Raw genomic sequence first — 24,019 nt, forward strand, 5'->3', positions numbered from 1 at the left:
TTTCGGATCGCATTTTGAAAAAATTCTGAAGACAGATTTTGAAAGTTCGATAAATTTTACGTCAGAAATAATTGTTTTAGAATTTTTTCCGGACCGGTTTAGTAGAAAAAACAGCCGCTGAAAAAAGCCACGAAAAAACGTCCGTTTGGGCTTTAATGAGTTAATTGTTATCAACAAAATGAATATCAGTGTGAACCCAGATGGTAAATCGTGGAGAAACTGAAACTCCATATTCACTCCATAACGTGGAGAACAATATAATTTCTCAATTTTTAATCAAATATAAACCCATGAAAAGTAAAATCATACTAATTCTCAATTATTAACCAATAAATGGGATCTAAAATCTCAATTGTCATTGATTCATTATTGGGCTTTAAAGCGGACATAGCTAGAACAATTATTGCTTCATAGCATAAAGAAATTTGTTTCTCCAATATATATCAATTATTATACTTGTGAAATTGTCAATTCTACATCAATTATGAACCTTTTAAATCCAAAAATAATTTCTCTATATTTACTCAATAACAGCTCAATTGTATTGAATATGTGCACGCAACGGCATCTTGAATCGTGATTGGTTCGTTCTATAAGTAATAGTTCAAGCGCATATTCATTAGTTACAGCACTTATATCTGCCTTTTCATTGGCTCATGCATGTTTGGCTGATGCAACATCGACACTTAAGCCGAGAGCACAAGCTTTTACATAAAGCATAACGCATAAGCATAAGGAAATTGATTGGTCTATATATAAGCATAAGCAAATGCATAAGGAAATGGACCAATCAATTTCCTTATGCTTATGCGTTATGCTTTATGCAAAAGTCTATGCTCCGGCCATTACGAGCAGTGTGCCGGCAGACATTATGGAGACAAAAGTTCGCGAGTTTGTACCGTTCGTACCGTACGTTATTGTAACGTAGGATTTCGAGTTTCGGATATTTAACAATTGTGATTATTGTAGACCTTACGCTTCTGCAATTATTAAGCGTGGTCTCATTTATTGTACGTTATTATATAAGTATATAATTATTTCTAATTTATTTAAAAATATTCGTTGTAATTTTACCCGAGACGGGGAAGAACAGAGCAAATAAATTTAAGATGTAATTATTTGGGTTATCATAATTTTTATTAGATAATTAATAGAAAGCAAATATATAATTTAAAAAAATTAATTTCTTGATTTAATTGTTTCATAATTCATACAAAATTGAGAATTGATCAGTCACATTGCATTGATCCATTATGGAGCTATACTTGATTTAACGATTCTAACATAAAAATATTAAATTTTATTAATGTAGAATTGGGTAAAAATTGAGAAATTTTTTTTCTATTTGGAATTGATCTAAAATTGCTCTGTTTACAGACATAGCTAGACCAATATTTTGCATAGCTAGACTAGGATAAAATTTTGCAAAGGAAAAAATCGTCTCAGAATTCACTCAAGAATATGGCATTGCAAGGACATCAGGTTCTTTTGAATCATTTTGATATTGTTTTGCATGAAAATGATTATCTTCAAATCTCCATAACTCAATGAAAAATGATCGTACAAAAATAAAATAATATTATTTTGTAGGTAAAAGATAGCGGTACAGGTGGCGTAAGTAAAATCTTAAAAAAAAATTATCTTCAACGCAACAATGTGTTAAATATGATCAAAATCGACGTTTTTGCTTATATTTAACACTTATTTTATCCCATTTTTCATGGTAATGTGACGTGATAGGCAAATTCTGAATGCGGAATCGTTTTCAGCGATCAAAAATACGTCGGAAACCGTTGGTTTTGTTCGTAGGCCGAAATCGTGTTGAACTGTGTTATTGTTGGCTTAATTTTGACGTTTGTTGATTGTTAATTTAATTTTTATTAACAAAATAAATATCACTGTAAAGTTAGCCTACCTAATAGGAATTTTTAATTTTTTACAATTTAAAAAAAAAATAATTTTTTTCAACATGCTGCTGCATACTTTTTCTTAAAAACAACTATGCATTTTCTTTATACAAATCGATTTGTCTCATTATTCTGTGCATAAAAAAATTACGGTAACATTATCGAAAACTAAATATTTTACGAGATATTTTGTATTTTATATCAAAATATATCAGATTAAGATATAAAATATTTTGTAAACCGTTCCATTGTTGCTTATTTTACCCTAATAACTTTTTATGTAGAATGTTACAAGGAATCTATTTACATAAAACAATTAGGGTAGTTCCATATGAAACTATTAAATTGCCTTCTAAATCTGCGAAATGTCTTTTTCTCGAAAAATTTCGCTCTATTTATTTTATTTTCCCTTTGAAATCCTGCAACTTTTGTCTGAAACATTTTTTTCTAAAATCACATTTTTTCCAAATATTTATCTGTCAAAATTAAAATGTAACAATTCAATTGTAACAAGTTGTGTATTATACAGGGTGTTCTTCGAATCGGTCGACACGGTTTTTGAGATACTTCTGATAGATTGACAACAAAATGTTTCTAACAAAGGTTTGTTGGTTTCTAATAAAGAAAAATTTCTGCAAGAAAAATTTCAAAATTGTTCCTTTTTTAACAAAAAATCAAAGTCAAATTATTAAAAAAAAAATAAAACTATACATTTTTCTTTCCATATTCTTGTAGTACATAAAAAGACGAATTCATCTATATAGCATTATGTATCATTTTGATTATTCGATCTCAAGATAATTCAATTAAAGAATCAAATATGTAGTATAGGCTCGCAGTAATAAAATATCAATGCTGTGATAAAGGGGATATCGAGCCAATGCCAGTTGTAATTACTTTGTATAATCTTCTATATTTAATCTTTTTACAAACTTTTTCAGTCTGCATCTGACCATCTTCAGTGAAAAATGAAATATAACGTATTTCTCGTCCAATACAAAAAAATATGGTTGAGGTCAATACTAAAAATTTTTATACACTGAGAAAAATGGTTTTATTATATTGATAAAACGCTTCTAGTTGAGCGTACTTTTGTTAAACGAAACAGAATTTCTGGTTATCGTAACAAAATTTTACATTTTCTAACTACACTGTTTGGTTAACTTTACTATAAAAATCTGATTAAGTGTTTTCTTGTTGGATCTACAAAACTTTTTGTTATATTTACATAAATCGCAGTGCTCTGCAATATTTTCATCATTTACTGAACGATTGATCAACTGTTCGCCGCATTCATTTGTTACACTGCTACTGCGCCTTCGCTACTAGTGGCGCCGTAGTAGTATAACAAAAGCAGTCGGAGCAGTCTCAACTGATCTCGCTGAAAGTTTACGTCGCGTCGTGGAATCCATTACGGAATATTAGTTATCCAAAAAGTTTTATGATCATGTGGTGTTTGTTTTTTTAATGAAATATATGTATACCAGTGATGCGATGTTTCCTACCGAACTCCCGGCTTCCGAGCCCCACGCAAGCGAGAAGCGCATACATGTTCTCGCTAGAAATGGGTTGAATCTGTTATTTTTAAATAAGTTACGACTGTTAAGGTGCCTTTTCACGCTGACGCTCGACGCTTAATTTCAGTGTTAGAAAACATCATGTGATCAAAAACTACTGCAACGGTTGGTTATTTTTAGTCACGTGATGCCTTCTAACTCTAAAATTGAGCGTCGAACTTCAGCGTGAAAAGGTACCTTTATTGCTATTTTCAAATAACAGATTAAAATAACAGATAATGGTTGCGTTCCGTAAAGCGCATATGTGTGCATGTATCCATAATATACGTTACGTTTACTATAGATACATACACGCATATGCGCTTTACGGAACAGTCAATTATGACTGCTTCGGTGGCCGGTGCGGTGCATCGCTCATCCACTCATCGCATCACTTGCACGTGCACCTTCGCAGTCTCCAACTCCTCGGCACTAGTGTCTCTAGAATATTTTAAGGACACGACTCGGCACTGCCTTGCACCGCTCGAGCGGTGACTTGACGCAAAAACAAAAACGGAACAATTTTTGAATTTTATGATTTTTTATGGGACATTAAATCGCATCTAGATATATAGAGATATCTCCATTTTTATAGAGGCACAACTCAAATATTTAGTGTTTTACCTATATAAATATTTGCATTTTTAAGCTCTACTTAATAGATACAGAACTGAACAGTAATTATATTATAACAGTTTCAAAAAAATGATTAAATTTAAATAATTACGCTATTTTGTATACAACTTGAAACTTTTAAACTTGAATATCTTAAAACTTTGTTTTTTAAGTTGTGCCCCTATAGAAATGGAGATATAATATAGTATATTGTTACGTCCCTGTGGTGTTTGCTATTTCATTTGTTTTTTTCGCGGCTTATTGCTTCTCTTTTGTTTTAAACGATATACACTGGAAACACATGTTTTTCCTCAATTTTTTCTGTTTCCTTTCTCTAGAAATACATTTACTACATCCATAAAATGAAAAAAATACTACTGATTGTTTTTTCTCATCCTTAAAAAAGTTTTCATTTAAATATTTAGTAAATTTAGTTACTGGACATTCGCAGTTCGCACATGTTCTGTGTGTCAGTATTCTGTTCTTAGCTGTGATCACATTGTTTTTATATTAAGAGTTTTGCGTCGTTATTTGAGAATCCCTAGGTAAGTGATTAATATATTTTTTAAACATATTTCGTATCTACACATTTCATTTTGATTCCATTTATAATAATCGAGATAATAATACATAATTATTATTGATTTTAGGTACTTTAATAAAAAATGGTTTTAAAAGGTCGCAAGACTTCAATTATATGGAATTTTTTTACAGTGAAAAATGACATATACGCCAGCTACAATTTTTGCAAACAGAACCTAAGTTATGAATCTTCCATATCAAACTTAAAACAGCACATAAAAAACAAGCATCCATTTACTAAAATTAGGGATACAGTAGCATCAGCGAAATTACGACACCGACGAGTCAACGACTTCAGCGGCGTCTTCCGCTTCTTCAGCATCACTATCTGAACACTGCGATCAACACCAGTTCCTACCTAATGAAAATGACGATCAACAACAACCAGGTACAACAGTAAATTTACCTGCTTCAACAAACTTCTGGAAACAAAAAAAAACGCACTTCAGAGTACTTTAAGTGCCATTCCAAAAAAAATAGGATTCACCAAAAAAAGAACAACTTGACGACTAACTCTTAAAATTAATTACGAAAGATTTTTAACCATTTTCGATTGTTGAGGATATCGGATTTAGAGAATTTTCTGAAACTCTAAATCCGTCATACACACTTCCAAGTAGAAAAACTTTAGCAAACATTCTTTTACCAGCAAAATTTTTGAAAGTTTAAAATTCTACAAAAGACTTAGTAAAAGATTGTGCTTCTGCGACTATCACCACCGATTGTTGGACTTCAATTAATAATGAAGGCTTTATTGCTGTAACCGCGCATTTCATTGACAATAAATTTAATATTTATTCCGTCTTATTAGAAGTAAGTTCGTATAGTGATTCTCACATAAGTATCAATCTGACAAATGAGCTGAAACGAAATAATCTCCGAATGGAATTCGGAAAAGAAAACTTTACTTGCGGTAAGTGACAATGCGACTAATATAAAAAAAGCTATAATTGATGAGCTCAAGTAGCGCCATTGGGGCTGCTTAGCACACACACTTGACCTCACAGTGCAAGATGCATTAATGGAGGTAAATTTGATTTTGGACAAAATTAAAATTTTAATTTTGCACTTTAAAAGAAGTACCTCTGCGCAAAATAAATTAGATTTCTACCAGAAACAATATAATCGACCTGTTAAAAAGTTAAAACAGGCTGTGGCTACAAGGTGGAACTCTGTTTATTATATGCTTGATCGTCTTTATGAGGTGAAAGAAGAAGTTCGAGCGACTTTGGCGGCATTGGGCAAAGGTCGCTCACGTCGCAGTATATTTCTTCATTACCTACGTCTGTTATAATATTATTTTCATTTTCAATATCTACTACATGTACCATTACTATATTATTACTATTATAATTGTTATATTATTATAACATATTTATATTCAAGAATGTTATTACATTTTTTTATATCATTGACCTAATTTTAAAATCTCGAAAGTCCATTTTAGATATTTTTACAGTTTTGGATTTTTTTAAAAATTATTTTATTTTATAAAGGTAATAATTTTGCAAACAATTATAATTTTTGAACTTAAGTTTTAAAATTAGGCATTAATTACTTTTTATTATTATTTACTTGTTCTTTTAATATTACATTTTTTATATACTTTTTATTATTTACATGTTTTTTTCAAAATAAATTGTTCTTACTTTTTTTGTCAACTTTTATTCATCTAATCTTAATGCATATTCCAAATATTCAATCTATACTGCAACAAAACTCCCTACAATTATTGCACGCGCGCGCTGCCAGTGCTGCCGTGCTGCTATTTGAGTTGTTACTGCTAAACTGCTTTTAGAGAAGAGAAGAGAGAAGCAGAGAATAGCAGAGAATACCAGAGAATACAGGTCGCTGTTATAGTGTTATACTGTTATTGACTGTTATTGGTTAGATTGACTCGTTTATGATTGTTTTGTGAGATACGCTGCTATTCTGTTCTAGGATTGTTCATTGTGGGCTGCTGACGCTGCTGTTATTTTTAACCTGTTATTTATTTTGATGAATAGCAACCTATTACTGTTATTTTAAAATAACAGGTGAAAGATAACAGGTTGTTAAATAACAACACATCATTAATTCTTGCTTGCATGGGGCTCGGGAGCCGGGAGCCCGGTAGGAAACATCGTATCACTGAATATACTTGAAATCAAAATATATTGTTATTATTTTTAAAAAACCACACCTATTTGAATTCGTTTTTTAACTATAAAGTTGTGTTGTAGGATGGAATTCAACAGAATCCTCTGGTAATTCCAACAAAAAATTTGTTTTGTTTTTGAACAAACGGACTAGTAGAATCAACCAGAATTTTTTATAATACAACAAAACTTTTTTTCCAGTGTATAAAAGTTCTTATTACTACACGTCCATAAGTAAAAAATAAAACAAAATAAAATGAATTGTACTGCTTATCTCTGAGACCGTAATTATTGTAACTAGATGTTAATAGTTAGCAAGACAACGGACGACTGTGAGGGAAAATTCGAGTGGCTAAAAAATGAGTGAAGCAAGGAACTAAAGGAAACAAGGGAAGGGGGGGGAAGAGGCAAAGAACAAGTAGAGAGTGGGTGAGAAACAAAATTATAACGAAGGAAAAAGGTTGAGGATAGGAATATAGGCATCTGAGAGAAATTCTGTATCACTGTGTTTATTTAATCTAAAATTTTGTCGTTTGATATTCACCATTTCGAAAGTCAATCTCTTATAGTATGACCGTTCTTCGTCTAAAATCTTGACATTAAGGGAAGAGATACATGTAGAAGATCAAAAAAATCGATTTTCTGGAAATAGTCGGAATCGATAGCAAAACTATCCAAGAATATTTCCTAAAAAATTCAGGTCGATATAAAAAGTATTTTTGAAGATACAGCTTGTTGACGATCAAGCGCGCGGGACTACTCATAACGTGTTTTGCAGCGCGCTACCTGACCCGTCTTTCGACACGTTCGAACAAGATTATACGGGTCGGCAGTTGCTTTTCCCTGCTAAAGGGATCATTGTATTCGCATTTCAGTATCTGTGTACGTGTTTCTTTGTGTATATGTAGTGTATATTAGAGTGTGTATATTAGAGTTGTGTGAGCAGCTATTTAAATATTTTCGACTACGGTCAGTCGAGCATTACGGTCAGTCGAGCTGTACTTGTTGACGAATCGATACGCTGCAGAACGGTAAAATGTCTACGTATCCAAAAGCAAAAGACGGAGAATGTAAACGTGCATCGAGACCGCGGAAAAGAAAGTTTTATGGCGAAAAATCGACGAAAGAATACAAAAATACGGTAACGAGTGCCTCTCACAAAAAATTAAGCAGTGAAAAAGTTTTCGATGTACAGATTAACAATTCGCACGTGTATAAAATTATAGAATTTGTCCAATCAAACTCGTGATTATGTTCCAATCGATGGCGAGTAATCACGGAGGGAGAGCTGCTTTTTTAATGCCAGATTTGTGTTCTTGCAACCTAGTTTTAAGTTATCTTTTAGTTTGCCCCACGTAGGATGCATCGCAATCCCGGCATGAAATTGATAGACAACTCCGTTGTGTGACAACTTTTCGAGATTACCCTTGTGATAATACACAACTTGTTACAATTGAAATTAAATAATTAGCAAATAACTCATAAATAAAAGTCAAAAGTATGCTTAAGGTTGTTATGGTTATAATGTCAAATCAATTCAAGTGTGATATGAGATATACAAATATGTGTAACATATGAATTATTATAGAAAATTGATTATTGAATAGAATTTGATATTAAGGAAGCCAATAATAAACAAAAATTAATTATACTGATACCCTCTGACCGCAGCAAATAACATTATTTCCGGCGAGACTAACTTCACGGTTGACAGTCGTGCTTGCGCAATATGTGCGCTATTAAAAATTATTATTTTGTTATAATTAATAAATAATCCACCAACAATCATTCTAAGAGGCACAATTGGGACCAACAATCAATCTTCTATCGACTTGACGCGTAAAAATTAAAAAAAAATTAAAAAACCCTATTAGGTAGGCTAACTTTACACTGATATTTATTTTGTTAATAACAATTAAATTAAGAACCAATAAACATCAAAATTAGACCAACAATAACCAATAAACGATCAACAATTAGCTACAATTGTTGAAAGTTAGAAAAGTTAATTTTGGTAGGCTAATTTCACATAGGTGGTACAGACGCTATGCTCCGCCATATTGGTTGCGTTAGGCTTTGCGCACAATAGAGAAAATATTAGGAATAGAAATAAATATTAAATATTAGGAAGAAGAATTTGGAATTATTTTATTTCAAACAAAGGAACGAAATGTATTAGTTATTTCTATTTCTTAATTTTTAATTCACGATACGTTAATATATTCAATTTTCTTGTTCTGAAATAAAATAATTCCAATTTTCTATTCCTAATATTTAATATTTGTTCCTATTCCTAATATTTTCTCTATTGTGCACAGAGCCTTAGTGTCACCATATTTCTGACATTAAGGTACAAGACCATAGATAGTGTTCGCATTGTTGTTTCAGATTCTCGGTTGGTAAGCACTCTGTGAAGAGCACAATTGTCGCTGTGGTAAATAGTAACTTGGACAATATGAATCGGCAACGATTGGAATAATTATCGTTTACTCAGTTGTTGAATGAGTTAGCTAAGTATGGCTTAGTTCCGCAGGACTCTCAGTCAAAGTGTATTGACTCACTGTTAACGCATTTTGAAAGGATAATGATCTGTGGATAATGATCTGCTTTTGCTCGCGGATCTGCTTTTAATATTAACCAGTCATCTGGCATGGACAATACGCAGGTGTCACGCACGCGTCTAACGCAAATCTCGAGTCAAATAAGGTAGAACAAGCGTCGTCATCAGACGTTTTATTGCAAAGGATACTTGAAATGGTGTTACAACGGTTAGATAGAATGGAGTTGAACCAACAGCTTCTATTTCAGTCTCTAAATTTAAACTTTAAATGATAAGACAAATAATTCAACTGGTCTGGTTTGAGCTTTGACGAGTGCTGTTCAACTCAACCTCTTCGGTGGACCAGACCGCCCAAGAAGTCCTGCCATGCAAAATTCATTTAATGCACAAGCGGTTAAACTTCTGGCTTCGACACTATCTTCTTTTGGTGGTTCAGAAGAAGAAAATGTGGATTTATGGGTGCGCAAGGTGGAAATAATTTCCAGAATTCACGGGGTAACTGAGGACATAACATTATTTGCTGCCATCAGTAAACTGACTAAAAGGGCAAGAGACTGGTTTGATTTAGATATCGGCGTGATCAACGACTCGTGGTTATCTTTTAAAGAGGCGGTAACCACTCGCCTTGAGAATTGTATGACGTTCCAACAGATAATGTATAAAGTAGAAGGTCGTCGTTGGAATTATCAGAAGGAGACATTTTAAGATTATGCTCTACATAAAATAAAGCTCATGCAGAATTTGGATTTACCTGAAAAAGAAGCCATTCAGTTTTTGATAACGGGAATTGGGAATATTCCGTTAAGGTATGCTGCAACTGCTTTGAAGCCTACGACGATTGATCAATTTCTAAAAGAAATGGCCCTAATGACTGGAGTATCGGGAGAGACAAGTAAAAAGCACACTTTCTCTTCTTTTGACAAAGGTCACAAGACAAGTGGTAAGGAAAATTTAAGTTTATCATAGAAGACGAACTCTTCAAAGAATAACAAGGATTTATTTTGCAGTTACTACAAAAACAAAGGACATACTAAGTCGGACTGTTTCAAATTGAAACGAAAAGAACAGGCAACGCAGTAGCCGTCTTCGTCATCATTCGTTCCGGTAGCAGCAACGTCAGCTGTTCCGATATCAACAGAAGAGGAGGATAAGCAGCCTTCATCGATGGTGGCCTGTGTTCAGCAGGAGAAAAATAGAGATAAGTGACTCTATTGTAGAAGTAAATTCAATTAATGGTATATCTTGTATTTTAAGCGCTTTATTGGATACAGGCAGCCCTGTTTCATTTATCCGGCCTTCAATCTTTAGAATCTTTTTTTGATCATAATACGAAGATAGATAAATCATTAATTAATTATTTCATAGCGTTGAATGACACTGATATTTCAATTATTGATGCTATTAAATCAAAGATTACATTATATTCATTACCGGATAATGAATCAGAGGTTACTTTACATATTTTTAGTAAGGATACGTGGCCCACTCATTTTATTTTAGGTAAAGACTTCTTTCGCAACAACAAGCTCACTCTTTTGTTCGACCTGTTTGGGGCAAACTCAGATGATAAGTTACAATTATTAAACGAAGTCGCTTTAGCAGATATAGTTGATCAAGATGATCATAATAATTTAAATATATTACTGTTTGATGTCAGAACAGATTTCGGCAACAAAATTGATAAGTAATTAGTTGACTTGATCAAAGAAGTAATGAATACTCAGGTTGTTAATGCAAAAGATAACTATACGGTTAAGACTGTTCTAAAGGACGATTCAACGTACGCTTACGCCCCGCGGCGATTCGCTTGGTTTGAGAGACTACAAATAAAGGAGATCATGGACGATCTTCTCAAACGTGGTATCATTAAGTAATTCATATAGTAATTCACTTTAATGCGCAAGGGTTGTACCAGTAAAAAAAAAAAAACGGATCGCTTCGAGTCTGTGTCGACTTACGATTATTAAATGATCAGATGATGAAGCAAAAATATTCATTTCCTCTTATTGAGAACTGTCTAGCTCAACTGGGTGATAAAAACGTTTTCTCTTTGCTGGACTTAAATGATGGGTTCCATTTGATCAAGTTACACCCCGATCATACTAAATATTTCTCGTTCGTTACACCGGACAGACAATTCGAGTATACGCGATTACCATTCGGATTCTGTAAAGCACCCGCGAAGTTTTAAAAGCGATTAGTTCAAATTTTGCAACCCCCTTATTCGGAAGGATAAGGTTCACATAGATGATATTTTGATTTCGTCGGTAACGATTAAAGAAAATTTAGATACACTAAAAAGAGTATTGTTGTTACTCAAGAATCACCAATTTACGCTTAATTATAATAAATGTTGTTTTTTTACGTAATACTGTGAAATATTTAGGTTATGTAATATCCTCTTTAGGGATAACATTAAGCGAGCGTCACGTCGACACAGTCAAGCGTTTTCCAGTTCCTAAAAAGACAGTAGAAGTGCAAAGATTTCTGGGCCTGACAAATTATTTTAGAAAATTTTTACCAGAGTATGCCAATAAGGCCAAGCCGTTGCACAACCTTCTTAAAAAGTTCACTGAATTTAATTTCGACAACAAATGTCAACAAACCTTTCAAAATCCGAAAAATGAATTAATTTCATATTCGATTCTTCGGTTATATAATCCGCTTTTGGAAACGAAAGTACATACAGATGCGAGCGCTGTCACTTTAGCAGCTATCTTTTTACAGAAGCAAACTTCTGGTTCGTGGATTCCCATCGCGTACTATATCTGTGAAGTGACAAACAATGCTGAGAGTCGTTATCACTCTTTTAAGCTGGAAATGCTCGCTGTAATAAAAGCAATTGAAAGGTTCCATTCCCACATTTTCACAGCTTTTTGTATGGACTTTTATTTACCATGGTAACAGACTGCCACACGTAAGTTTACTCTATAAAGCTCATTAAAATAAAGTTCATTTAACTTTAAATCCTTGCATAGCAAGATGGACTTTAAAATTGCAAAATTATACATTTAAGATCGTGTATCGGATTGGACGGCATATGCCACATGTGGATACTATGCCGTTCGAAAAGGAACTGCAGTATAGACAGTTAGCAGACTTATAAATCAAAGCATTAGCTCAGAATTTGGAAACTGCTGATGCTCAATTCCACTAATGTAGATTAACTTTAATCTCGATTCAATTCTTAGAACTAGAAAAAAATGAAAAGTAAGTTAAACCGAGAGATTAAAGTTAATCTACGTTGGTGGAAATGGGCATGAGCATGACAAATTTATTTTAATCAAAGGCCTTGTATACTGGAAATTCTTAGACAAACCTCGATTTGTGATTCCTAGCTCTATGATTAAAAATATTTTGCGCGTATATCATGACAACATGGCACATTGCGGTGTCGAGAAAACGCTCCAAGGGATAGGCGTTAACTACTGGTTTCCTTCGATAAGAAGTAGGATAAGAAGTTACACAGATAACTGTTTAACCTGTTTGATAATAAATACGTCAAATGCACTTGAAGGAGAAATGTAACTGATCACTCCTTCTCGCATATGTAATGTTATACAGCGATAGTTGATATATCATTAAAATCGTAATATTGCAGTGATCTTAAGTGGTCTAGACATTAAAGGTGGTTGTCGTGCAGAATTTTTAGTAATTAACGTAAAACTTTTTATGTGAATAACTTTTTATCGAATAAAGCTAGAAATCCGGGGATAAGTTCTAAGGTATCTTTACTTACTAGGAAATTACTTTATTGAGGAAAAACCAACTGTCGATAATAAAAAATTTTATTAGTGAAATTTTGTGTTTTACGACAGCATCATATTCTGAGTGTTTTCAAGTACTACAGGCTATGGATAGTACGTGTGTGTGTTCATTGTCACGTTCCGGCACAGTGGCGGTGACACGTAGTGTATCTTACGCGAGATTCAATTAGCAAGATTCGATAATTTATATTATTTATTATCATATGGGCGATTGGGCGTCGATTGCGCAAGAGAACGACCGATAGGAGTAACAGGGTATCTTTCAGGCATACGCTCGTTTTTCAGTTGCGTATTGTATTTTTGTTTGTCTTACTCATGCCTTTTCGCGAGAGCTTTAGCAATATCAAAAGCTGTAAATGGGTCAAATTCTTCGTCTAATGACATTTGCAATCTATATTCCAACGGTAGTCCATCGCGGAATGATTTTGCAGTTAATTTATCAATTTCTTTAATTAGTAGATGACCTACTGACTTCTTTTCGCGGCGCGAAGTTCCTTGATGCGGCTGATGTAATCGAGCATCATGTTCATTGGCTTTTATATACACAGTGCTCAATTCACTGTGATATTGATCAACTGTTTTTGACGAGCCGAAAGCAGTGGTTAAAAGATCGACCAATTGTGTTGTTTCGCACGGCTCGTCTTCGATGGCGTAATATGCTCTACCGCGAAGTTTGTTAATCAGTAATTTTGTGAGACTTCGTTCAGAAAACGTGGGTACTAATTCTTTAGCGCGGCGGCAAGCACATACAAACTGCGATAACGGGACATTATATCCGTCAAACGTAGGTACTGATTTTGTAGCTTCGCGAAAAAATACTTTTGAAATCGGCGATATTTCCGCTTATTCCTCCTATTGATTATAGCCTCGTTCCCTGTTCATTAGTCGCGTTGTACAATACTTAAGGGGGATTAGTATCTAGTAAGAAAAATAATGTGTTTCGCTAAGATAATCTTTATTATACTGCAACGTGTCCGTAGCCGTTATACAGAGCGAGAGTCCGTTTTTTTTTTTAATAATAGTGATAATAAATTGTCACAAATGGCGTTAGCCAGATACTCTTATTTCTAGCATCCTTCGAGTCAAATTAATACAGATCAAAACTAAAGTGACAAAGGCTAAAATAAAATAACTAATTAGCAGCTGAAAGAAAAAAATTAATATCCGAGTCTGTCAGGTGCTTTCAAACATCGTCCACTTCTAGTTCGGCTAACTTTTGTAGTGGTTTGTGAAGCCTGCTTCTCGTCTTTGTCTTGAGGCTGATTTTCTCCATCTATGTTTTGCTCCGTAATATTTTCCGATGTCACCTCCAATGGATATAAGCGTTGAATAGGGCGTACTAGTTCTCCAGTAGCAGTTCTGACTTCAGCTACTCGTACGACCCCATCTTTTCCAGGGAAAACTTTAGTTACTCGTGTTAAAGGCCAATCTAATCGCTTACGGTTATCTTGTCCTATTAAAACGATGTCTCTAATTTTAATTGGAAAAAGACTGCCTTTTGTTTTACGTCGACACAGCTGGCCTAAATATTCCGAACGGAAACGTCTGCATAGCTCGTTTCTTAAGTTCTTGCAATACCGCATTTGTTTATTCAAATTGATGTCTATGTTATCTAAATCCGTTATCATTTCGAGGGATTTCTTGAAACATCATTGGGCTCAAGGTTTTTAATTGTGTTGGGTTTTTTGCAAGATACGTTAATGGGCGTGAATTAATAGCAGCTTCGAAGTCGCATAAAATGGTGTTCATTTCTTCATATGATAGACAAGCTTTCTTTAAGGTACGTCTTAGTAGGTCTTTGGTTATTCTTACAAGACGCTCCCACCATCCTCCCCACCAAGCTGCTGAAGGTGGATTGAGATGCTGTTACGTCCTGATAGAAAATTTTTTCTTGGACTCGGCGATCAATGTAGGCGGGCCTGATCGCACGAGCCGAACGGTTTGTTTAGGATTAGCGATGGGTCAGCGATCGCGGAAGAGTCATTTTACTCCGTTAGTAATAATATGGTATAGGGCGTCAAAACAAACCCCCACCACCTACTCCGTCTGGGCCTCCTGCTGAGGGTCTGGCGCCAAAACATTCCCCCACCTCTCTCTGACGGGATGGGAAAAAGATGGCGGCCGCGCGCAAGATAGCGGCCGCGCGCAAGATGGCGGATGTTTGACGCATTAATTTTAAAAGATTTTTTTTTCTAGTTGGATTCGAAGCTGGATAGTTGAATTTCTAGTCTGTTGGGCTAGCTGGATATGTAGCGAGAGAAGTCCTGGCGGCTATGGAGAAAAAGATTTTTTTTTTCTAGCTGGATTTGAATCTGGAAAGTAGAATTTCTAGTCAGAGTCTTAGTCTACTGGGCTACCTAGAAGTTTAGAAGGAGAAGTCAAAGGGTCGTATTTATGAGAAGAGGGGTATTTCATGGCAGGTATAGGAAATGTAAAAAACATCGCCATAGTGTCAGACGGGGAGATAGAACTATGGCCAAGAGACCTGTGAGCGGGCGTCTGGCAAGTATGAGAGAACAAAAGAATGACGTCACGGAGTCAAACGGTCACATGGTTTCTAGTCTGCTAGTTCGATATTCGACGAGATAGAGTGATGGTTAAGGGCCCTGTGCAATGGTATAGAGCGTGCGCCGGGCACTATAGCGAACAAAAGAATGATGTCGCAGCGACGAATAATCATGCGGCTTTTAGTCTGATATTTGGCGTGATGGCTAAGGGGCCGCGTGCGCGATATTGCGTGAACGGGGTGAGCGTCAGCCACCCGTTTTCGCAGATTGAGCGTGCTGTATGGATTGACGATGGCGAGTGGAGCGTGCAGGAACATGCGAAAGGGAAGGAAACGAACGCAAGAAATCAATACGAATACAAAATCGTTTATTTGGAATTTTTCTTAAGAATACATAATTGAACAGACAAAATACAAAAATAAGTTTATACATTTTATGATTTTCAACAGAATCAAATTTAATTATGAATGATAAAAGTATACATTAATGTATGAATTACAATTTTTGTTGAAATCTAATTATATGTACAATTCGATCGAAGTAAAACGCGATTAATTCTAAAAATACAATTTCAAATTGATCATCGAGAAATGTTAAATCTTTTAGTTGCGTACGTACATTAGTTTGTATTTCGTGACAATTAGATTTGAACGTGAGTTTTATAATATTGTTTTCAATATAACCCACGATAGGTAGTCTTATTTGTATTTTATTAATAAGGTATTTAGCGCAATCATTGGCACTAGTGGTGATTATATTCAGTCGATTCAAATTAGCGTTTACACATTCGAGTATATTTTCTAGTCCCAGAAAACTAGCTCTCTGCATTGCTATAGCAACCGAATAAGTCCGTCGTTTTTTCGGAGCATGAATTTCTTCTTTAGTCGTGGTATTTTCCACAGGTTGAACTTTTTGCCCGTTTTCTCGATATGTTAATAACAATGCTCTTGCTCCATAAGCAGTGGTGAAATTTATAATTATCTTGTTGATAATAATCAAGTTTGGCGTAATATTATTTCCATTTAAGTAATCCGACATTTGCTTCATATTTTCTTGAAATTTTTGCCATTCCACCATATTGAAACAAATACCATCGGCTTCCTTGGATGAAAATTTAACGAAAGGTTGAAAATCGAAGTCGTCGTCGTTGATTGAAGTTTGCAGCCGGACATGAATTTTCTTTGTATAGGAAAAATTCAATCCATATGTTGTAGATAACAGCATGCAATTCTGCTTAATTTTTTCTGCGATGTCGCATCTTGCTTTGAAAGTGTCATTGCACTTTGTCGGTTTTTCGGATTTCACAATTTCCTGGTGTTTATCCATGATACTGATTTTTATACGTAGACGCGAAATGAAAATACGAAAACTGAAACTTGTTCGCTGTTGAACTTGTAGGTTTGAATGCTAGGAGACGAATGAGAAAAATTTTACCATCTACGAAACAGAAAATCGGAAAAATGGTGGGGAAATTTGAATATATATAAACTTTAAGCACTATAATTGGTCGCAAATGTGACACATTAGCAAATATTACTTTTTCGAACTTTCACGAAAATTCTACTAGATAAAAAAAGTTTTGATTTTCGTGTTGTAACATGTTACGGCATGTATACATTTTCAGGATTTTACAACGGAAAAATTTTTGCTACCCTAATATAATTTTTACTAGGAAAGTTCTCCTATTTTTAATGCGGGAGAGGATGGCGTCACTTTTAACTAATAGGATTAAGTTTAGATAATTAAGTTACTTGTAATGGGGATAGGAAGAAAGGGGCTCTAACGGATAAGGAGTAGCGTCGTTTTGGACTATATACGATGGGGGTGGGTTTTTGATGTGGCGTAAACCGGTTGGTATTAATTAACATAAGTGGGGTGCATTAAGATCTAGGTGCCTTAAAATCTAGATGGGCGTAGTCTTTAGACCATACCATAGAATGATGGGTGATCTATAGAAGTGCTTGCCCCGATTCCAGGCTTTCTGATTGGAGGGTTGAGAATCGGTGTATAAGTTCTTAGGGCCTTGGGTCACTGATCTAATAAATTTGACAGTTTATGATTGTCGCGTGCTCCTGGAGTCGCGTGGAGAGTATGACTAATGCATCTAGGTTTCCCAGACCTACTGAACATGTGCGCCGTGTCAAGTGTCACGCCTTCTCGGCGTTTGACTGCGGTCATTGCCCGATCATTACCCAGTACAACTCTATCTATTAGCTAGGGTTCGTGTAGGTGGAATCCACAAATATGGACTAGCTGATGCCAGTTTTATCTCTTACTCTAAACATCTGGAGTCGGCTGAAGACTCCAGCTACAGCAGAGTTTTGACTTTTACGACTTTTCTGGCGCCGATAGGCACACTGAGCGGCTAAGATTGTTTGAAATATTGATGCCATCTGCTACTTTTCTCTGTGAGAATGCTCGAGCTCGTGGTGTCTCGTGAGAAAAGCAGCTCTGGCGTTATAATATTCTTTAAAAATTTTGTTGGTCTCGCGTTTACTAGGTCTGGTATTTAATGTTATATCTTATTCAAAAAGAAAAGACTCGTGGAGTCTGATCAGGACGTAACACCCCCCACCTTAGACAAATATTGGGGGTATGCAACATTTGCAATTAAATTAAAGATAGATTTTTTTCTTTTCTCGGTTAACATTCCCATTTGAAATGCTGGGTCGTTATTACGCAAGCTTATTTGTTAAAAAGAAGGGAAGGAAAAGATGACCTCCAAAACCCCTTCCTTATTCCTTTCGTTCTTTTTGCTGTCGCTGTACATACATGAAAATTTTTTCTTTCGATTCTAGTTCTAATATAAAAATTTAGTATAAAAGATTTTGTGAAGTCTTCTTCCGTAGAATTCCTTTAAATATTTGATAGAACATGGTAAAATGAGTAAGGAAAAGAAAAGATGAAGTTTTATTTACGTGATAATCGTGTCCCAGAATATCACATGCAAAGGCCCGCAGATCAATCCAACCACATGTGCCTTTTTATTGCTTTTCTGGGTAGCCACTTATCTTCTCCATCCCTCGGGCCCAGCTCGGTTTTCATCTCCATACAGGAACTTCTCTGTACAGTTGTTACGTCGCGGCAAGTCTTTGTTATAAAAATTAAACTTAGGAAACATGATTGCTTTCGGGTAATCGGGCCTATGGGACTCTACCCTAGGTACGCGCAATCCAATCAGTTGTCTAGGAAAAACCGGAAAAGTAAAAGCCTGTATCGATTAGGGGAATATTTGATATAATTTAATATATGCTAACACTAATTCGCGGGTTGATGCGGGGTCGCGGACGTCGTGATTTTGTTAATTATTTAATTTTGTACTTACCAATATTCAGGCGTTCTGATTTTTTGAGATGTAATCCTCGAGTCCCCTAACGGTATCCGTGCCGGGTTGATTGAGAAAGAAATGCTGTCTAACGGGATCAGCGTAAAGGGCCACGGCCGGTGGGGGTTGAATCCTTCACGTCGAGAGAACTGGTCAGAGTCGTTGCACACACTTTCGTACTCAGAGTCGTAATATTTTTCCACGCCGATATATTGAGAATGTTCCGCAGTAATCGGTCTGGTGTATTGAAGGAGCAACTGGCGCGTGCGATATTTTACTCCTCCGCGACGCGTCTTGGATTTTGGCATGAGAAGGAGATTGTGTCAATTCGAAAATTCCAGGCGTAAAGCATGCGGTGGGCCGCACCACGATTCGCGGGGATACAGAAATTAATACAACGTGCGGTGGTCCGCACCGGAGTTATTAAATCTGAGTGCTGATTTGTAGTGACACTAGGATGGATATAGAGATAGGTTAAAGACGCAAAGATAATTGAGCTGAAATGTTAATTTAACAAACACTTTACTATAAATTTTAAAGTACAAATTCTGTTAATAATCTACACGTTACACTTTTATTAACTTACGCTTACGAATACTTTTAATAAGTTACGTTTACAAATGTTAAATGATTCTAAGTTTGATATAGGGATAGAGTCGGATTCAGAGATGTTGCTCGTGTCGAGACCGGAGTAGAACTGAACTTACTTGGCTAGCGTGGGTTTTTTTATACCCAAAGATTTTATTACTTTTATCGCAAAAACAGGGTTTTGGAATTTTGGGTTTGAAGGGTCTTACGGATAGGTCTCAAAAAAAGGGTTTGAGAAAGTTGGATGGTTTTATGGCGGGTCTCGTACGTGCCTCGGGGACCGAGCACGTTTGAGGGTTTTATGGTGGGTCATGTACGTGCTTCCGAGACAGGGTACGTTCGAGGATTTTCCAGAAGGTTCGAGAACGTTCTGGAAATGGAATATTCTGGAAGGTTCGGGAATGTTCGAGAACGTTCTTGTAAAAAAAACGTTTGAATAAATTTAACTATAACGGCCGGAGGACGTTAGACAGTCTTCTTATTTTCAATGTTATTAATAATGTTATTAATAAAGTTTCCGCAACCTTCACATGGGTTGATCTCATGGATCAGGTAGGGTGATGCGATAGGTGCGTACTCAGGTTTGTCCTTAGTCACAAGATTATGATAACATTGGTGAATTGTGGTAGTCTACTACACTTAATGTATTATCTCATTTAGGGCGGTCGTACATTAAGTTCCGTAAGCAGTAAACAGGCTCCAGAGTGATCTTTCAGTGTAGCGTCAAGTGGATTAGTGGCACCTTACTTCTCAGTATTTATATATATATATATATTTTGTATATTAATTCAAGTAGTGATTAATTTTTTATATAATAGTGTATTAAAGTGAAAATTTGTTTAACAAAAATTTGTTGATCTTATAAGTTAAAAGCTTATGCGGAATTTTCCTTCTCCTTTTTTTTCATTGTTTTTTTTTGCAAATTTTAAATAAATGTTAAATTTAATAAATAATAATAAAAGTAAAAAGGGTCGTAAGATTGTCAATTCCAGGATTCTAGTAAGGGTCTCGAAAGCAGTCCAGTTCTTTTGAGGTACTTTTGTTTTACTTTTGTTTTTTATGACTCTTTCTTTTGGATTTATAGCCTTCTACCAATGCCGCTATTGTCGGCTTCGATCAGGGAACCTTTCAATGTAATATCTGCATCTCATGCAGGTTTTCTTTTAGAAGTTTCGTCACTCGCACATCTGATATTTTTTATAAAGGAAGGAGGGTCTCTCAGACCAGATGGGCAGATGCTACAAGCGCGAATTAATTTCGCCAGTGCGTTTTGACACAACTGATTGGATAATGACAATTAATCTTACTTGGTTCTTCTATCATAGGAGTCGTCGGAATTCCCTGCGCAATGGTAGGCCTCGTGACAATTTTTGTTGTATGGACCGCATACTCCTTTTTCTTTGCTTCTTCGGAGCTTGCTGGACTATTATAATTTTCATTCTTCTTTTGGAACTGACAACTGAGCACACCATTAGGTTTCTTTAACTTAATAAGTAAATTAGTAGAAGGAAAATTCCGTCTTGATTGTCCGATATATATATATTTCGTATTTTTACGTTTACTAAATCTAGCTTATATTAACTTATAATATTAGGGGGACCGGAAAGTAATGTCGTTTTTTTACATTAAATTCAAACAGATAAATTTTTAACAAGTTTTTATTTTTAATCAATGATGTAATCACCTTCGTTATGAACAACTTTTTGCCATCTAGTGTGCAAATTTTCAATGCCGGATCGATAAAAATTAATTGGTTTTTGAACAAAATATCTGGAGATGGCATTTTGGACATCATCCAAATTTTCAAATTTTTTGCCATTTAGAAAATGTTGTAGCGATCGAAATAAATGGAAATCCGATGGCACAATATCGGGCAAGTATGGTGGGTGAGGCAATATCTCCCACTCCAATTCATTAATTTTTTCCAGGGTTTGTCTTGCGCAGTGCGGTCTTGCATTATCGTGTTGCAGAATAACGCCTTTTCTGTTGACAATCGCTGGGCACTTTTCAATTAAAGATTGATTTACTCGATCCAATTGTTCACAGTAAAGGTCTGCATTCACAGTTTGTCCAGGTTTCAGCACTTCAAAATGAACGACCCCGCGAATACTCCACCAAACACACAAAAGCGCCTTTTTGGGGTGTAAACCTGGCTTAGCTGTACTTCGTGGCGATTCATTCGGAAAGAGCCACTGCCTTTTGCGTTTTGGATTATCATAGAAGACCCATTTTTCATCTCCAGTGATCAAGCGATCAAAAAACGCTTCTGTATTGTGCCGCTGAAGCAATAAGTTGCATGTGGTGGACCGGTTAGCTTTGTTTTTTTTGGACAGATTATGCGGGACTCAAACAACCTGCTCTGCTTACTTTACCAATCTGCTGCAAATGTTCTTGGATGGTCGACCAAGGTTGGTTAAGAGTGTTTGACAGTTCCTCGATTATCTGACACGGATTTGCTTCTACTTCCGCCCTTAACATGTCATTGTTTAAAGTTGTTGGTCTTCCTGATCGATACGAGTCGGAAAGATCAAAATTACCGGATTTGAACTTAGAAAACCACCTTTGGCATTTACGAACGTCTAATGCACTTGGATAAACATCGCAAATGTTTTTGGTAGCAACTGTTGCGTTACTACCCTTGTGAAACTCAAAAAGCATATAATGCCGAATATGTACCTCTTTTGGTATTTGGCTGGCCATTTCACCATAAATTGCAAAAAAAATTTTAAGATTTAATTATTAACGAGTAAACAAGTCAATCTAACCTTAAAATGTCTTTGGCACGACTTTGAAGTACACAATGAGCTGATAAATAACAAACGAATATCGACATGCACAGAAACGACATTACTTTCCGGTCCCCCAATACTTATGCTAACTTATCTTATAAGTTTACCATAGGGTAAACTGTTACCGCTGGCGTTAATGTTCTCTTCACTTCTCCAAGGTCTATTAGATCTTGAAGAAGATTTCGGCCAAACTCCTCTCGTTTCTTCACTATGGAGAGTCGGATGAGGGCACCTTCGTCTTTTATTGGTTTAATTATATTAAACCAACCTTCGCGGTTTTCCGCCACTGACTCTTGTCAGTGTTTTTGTTATCTTGGATTATATCAGTCCGCGCGTTGTGGGTCCAGCGTAGGTTAATCCACAAGGAATGGCGAATCAGGATTGCTCTCGGAAGTGATTTTCAAGACGATATAAGTTGTATTTGGAGTGGCATTTGAACGCGTCCCAGTCTCTTAACATCAGCTGGACAGTGTCGTCCTCGTTGAAGCGGATGACAATCGCTCGTTGCCATTCCCGGTTTGTCGGTACTGCCATCACTTCGTCTTCCGTGACGAAGTCTGGATTGAGGAGTATCCTGTCCTTCTTCCTCTCCATATACTCATTCATATCTTCTAGCAGTTCATCGAGCTGGGCGTCGCAATGTTTTAAATGCACCCAAAGTAAGGTAGGGGATATCACCTTTACTACTCTTACTTCGATGGTCGAACGGGATAAGGTCCTCGTATTGATATGCTCAATATTCATTTTGACGCTAAAAGGAGATGATTGTTGTAAATTATACTATTTAACAATCGTGCTTTTGGAGGATTATAGTTGCGTATTTGTTGGCTTCAAGGGTTCAGAAAGATTAGGAAAGAAAAGATAATAGATAAATGAAAAGTTGCTGTCTTCTAATGTTACTCTTTTAATTCGAAGGTAAAATATTGTTCTTTTGAAGCAAGAGGAGGGTATATTTTGTTGGTATTGATAGGCAATTGTAAATTGTTTTTTTTTCAGGATGTCTTATAGGTTTTAATTCAGATGCCTCAGTGTCTTCGTCATTTTCATATTCTTTCGCGTTTTCTTGTTTCCTTTTTCCAGAAATGTTTGTTTTGAGGTGCAAAAGAAGGTGAGTTACTGAGTTCCAAATAGCTCCTATCAAAAATATAGACCATCCGTATACAGTGTGCAAGGCATAACCATGCACGATCGTGTCCAATATTAATTTCACAATTTTTATTGCCAGAAAAATTCCTATAAATCCAGCATTGATATTGCCAAAAATAAGGAATTGATCCTAGAACTTTCTCCATGCTGATATGGCTATCTTTTCAACAGATGCTTCATCCAGAAAATTGGTGAATAATCCTCCGCCATGTATTGTAGTGGGTTGTCCCATCATTCCTCTGGCCAAAGTATTTAACATTGCTGGTCGTTCTGCAGGAGACATAATGTGATCTCTGAGTTCAGCTAGGTCAATTTTGCTATAAATACCGCTAGTGGCGAGTGAACCGGCACTCGCATATTTCCAAGTGGGTTTTGTCATAGGTTTCATAATAAGTGAGGGTTGTTACGTCCCAACTAGTTGCGAGTACCCCAATGAGTTAATCGAACCGACAGGACTGGTCGTTAATTTGGGTTACGGAACCTATGCGATTCTACCCAGGGATACGCGCGATCGACGTTCACGAGCAACTTACAGCGGC

General features: G+C 35.7%; 1 long non-coding RNA gene and 1 pseudogene across 3 annotated transcripts in view; one reads left to right on the forward strand and one right to left on the reverse strand.

Annotated features, from left to right (window-relative positions):
* Positions 1-19,475, forward strand: part of LOC136998157 (uncharacterized) — a 30,542-nt gene extending 11,067 nt beyond the window's left edge. For 2 of the 3 annotated variants that reach the window (XR_010888789.1, XR_010888791.1), the window contains 2 exons: positions 9,187-10,298; positions 10,366-19,475. This is a non-coding gene — a long non-coding RNA (uncharacterized lncRNA). The remainder of the gene's footprint in view (positions 1-9,186; positions 10,299-10,365) is intronic. The other variant, XR_010888790.1, reaches the window with a different exon arrangement.
* Positions 19,476-21,785: 2,310 nt separating this feature from the next.
* LOC105667538 (histone-lysine N-methyltransferase SETMAR-like) lies at positions 21,786-22,404 on the reverse strand (annotated as a pseudogene).
* Positions 22,405-24,019: the final 1,615 nt, after the last annotated feature.

This window comes from Linepithema humile, chromosome 2, assembly GCF_040581485.1.
Source record: "Linepithema humile isolate Giens D197 chromosome 2, Lhum_UNIL_v1.0, whole genome shotgun sequence".
Classification (NCBI taxonomy): Eukaryota; Metazoa; Arthropoda; class Insecta; order Hymenoptera; family Formicidae; genus Linepithema; species Linepithema humile.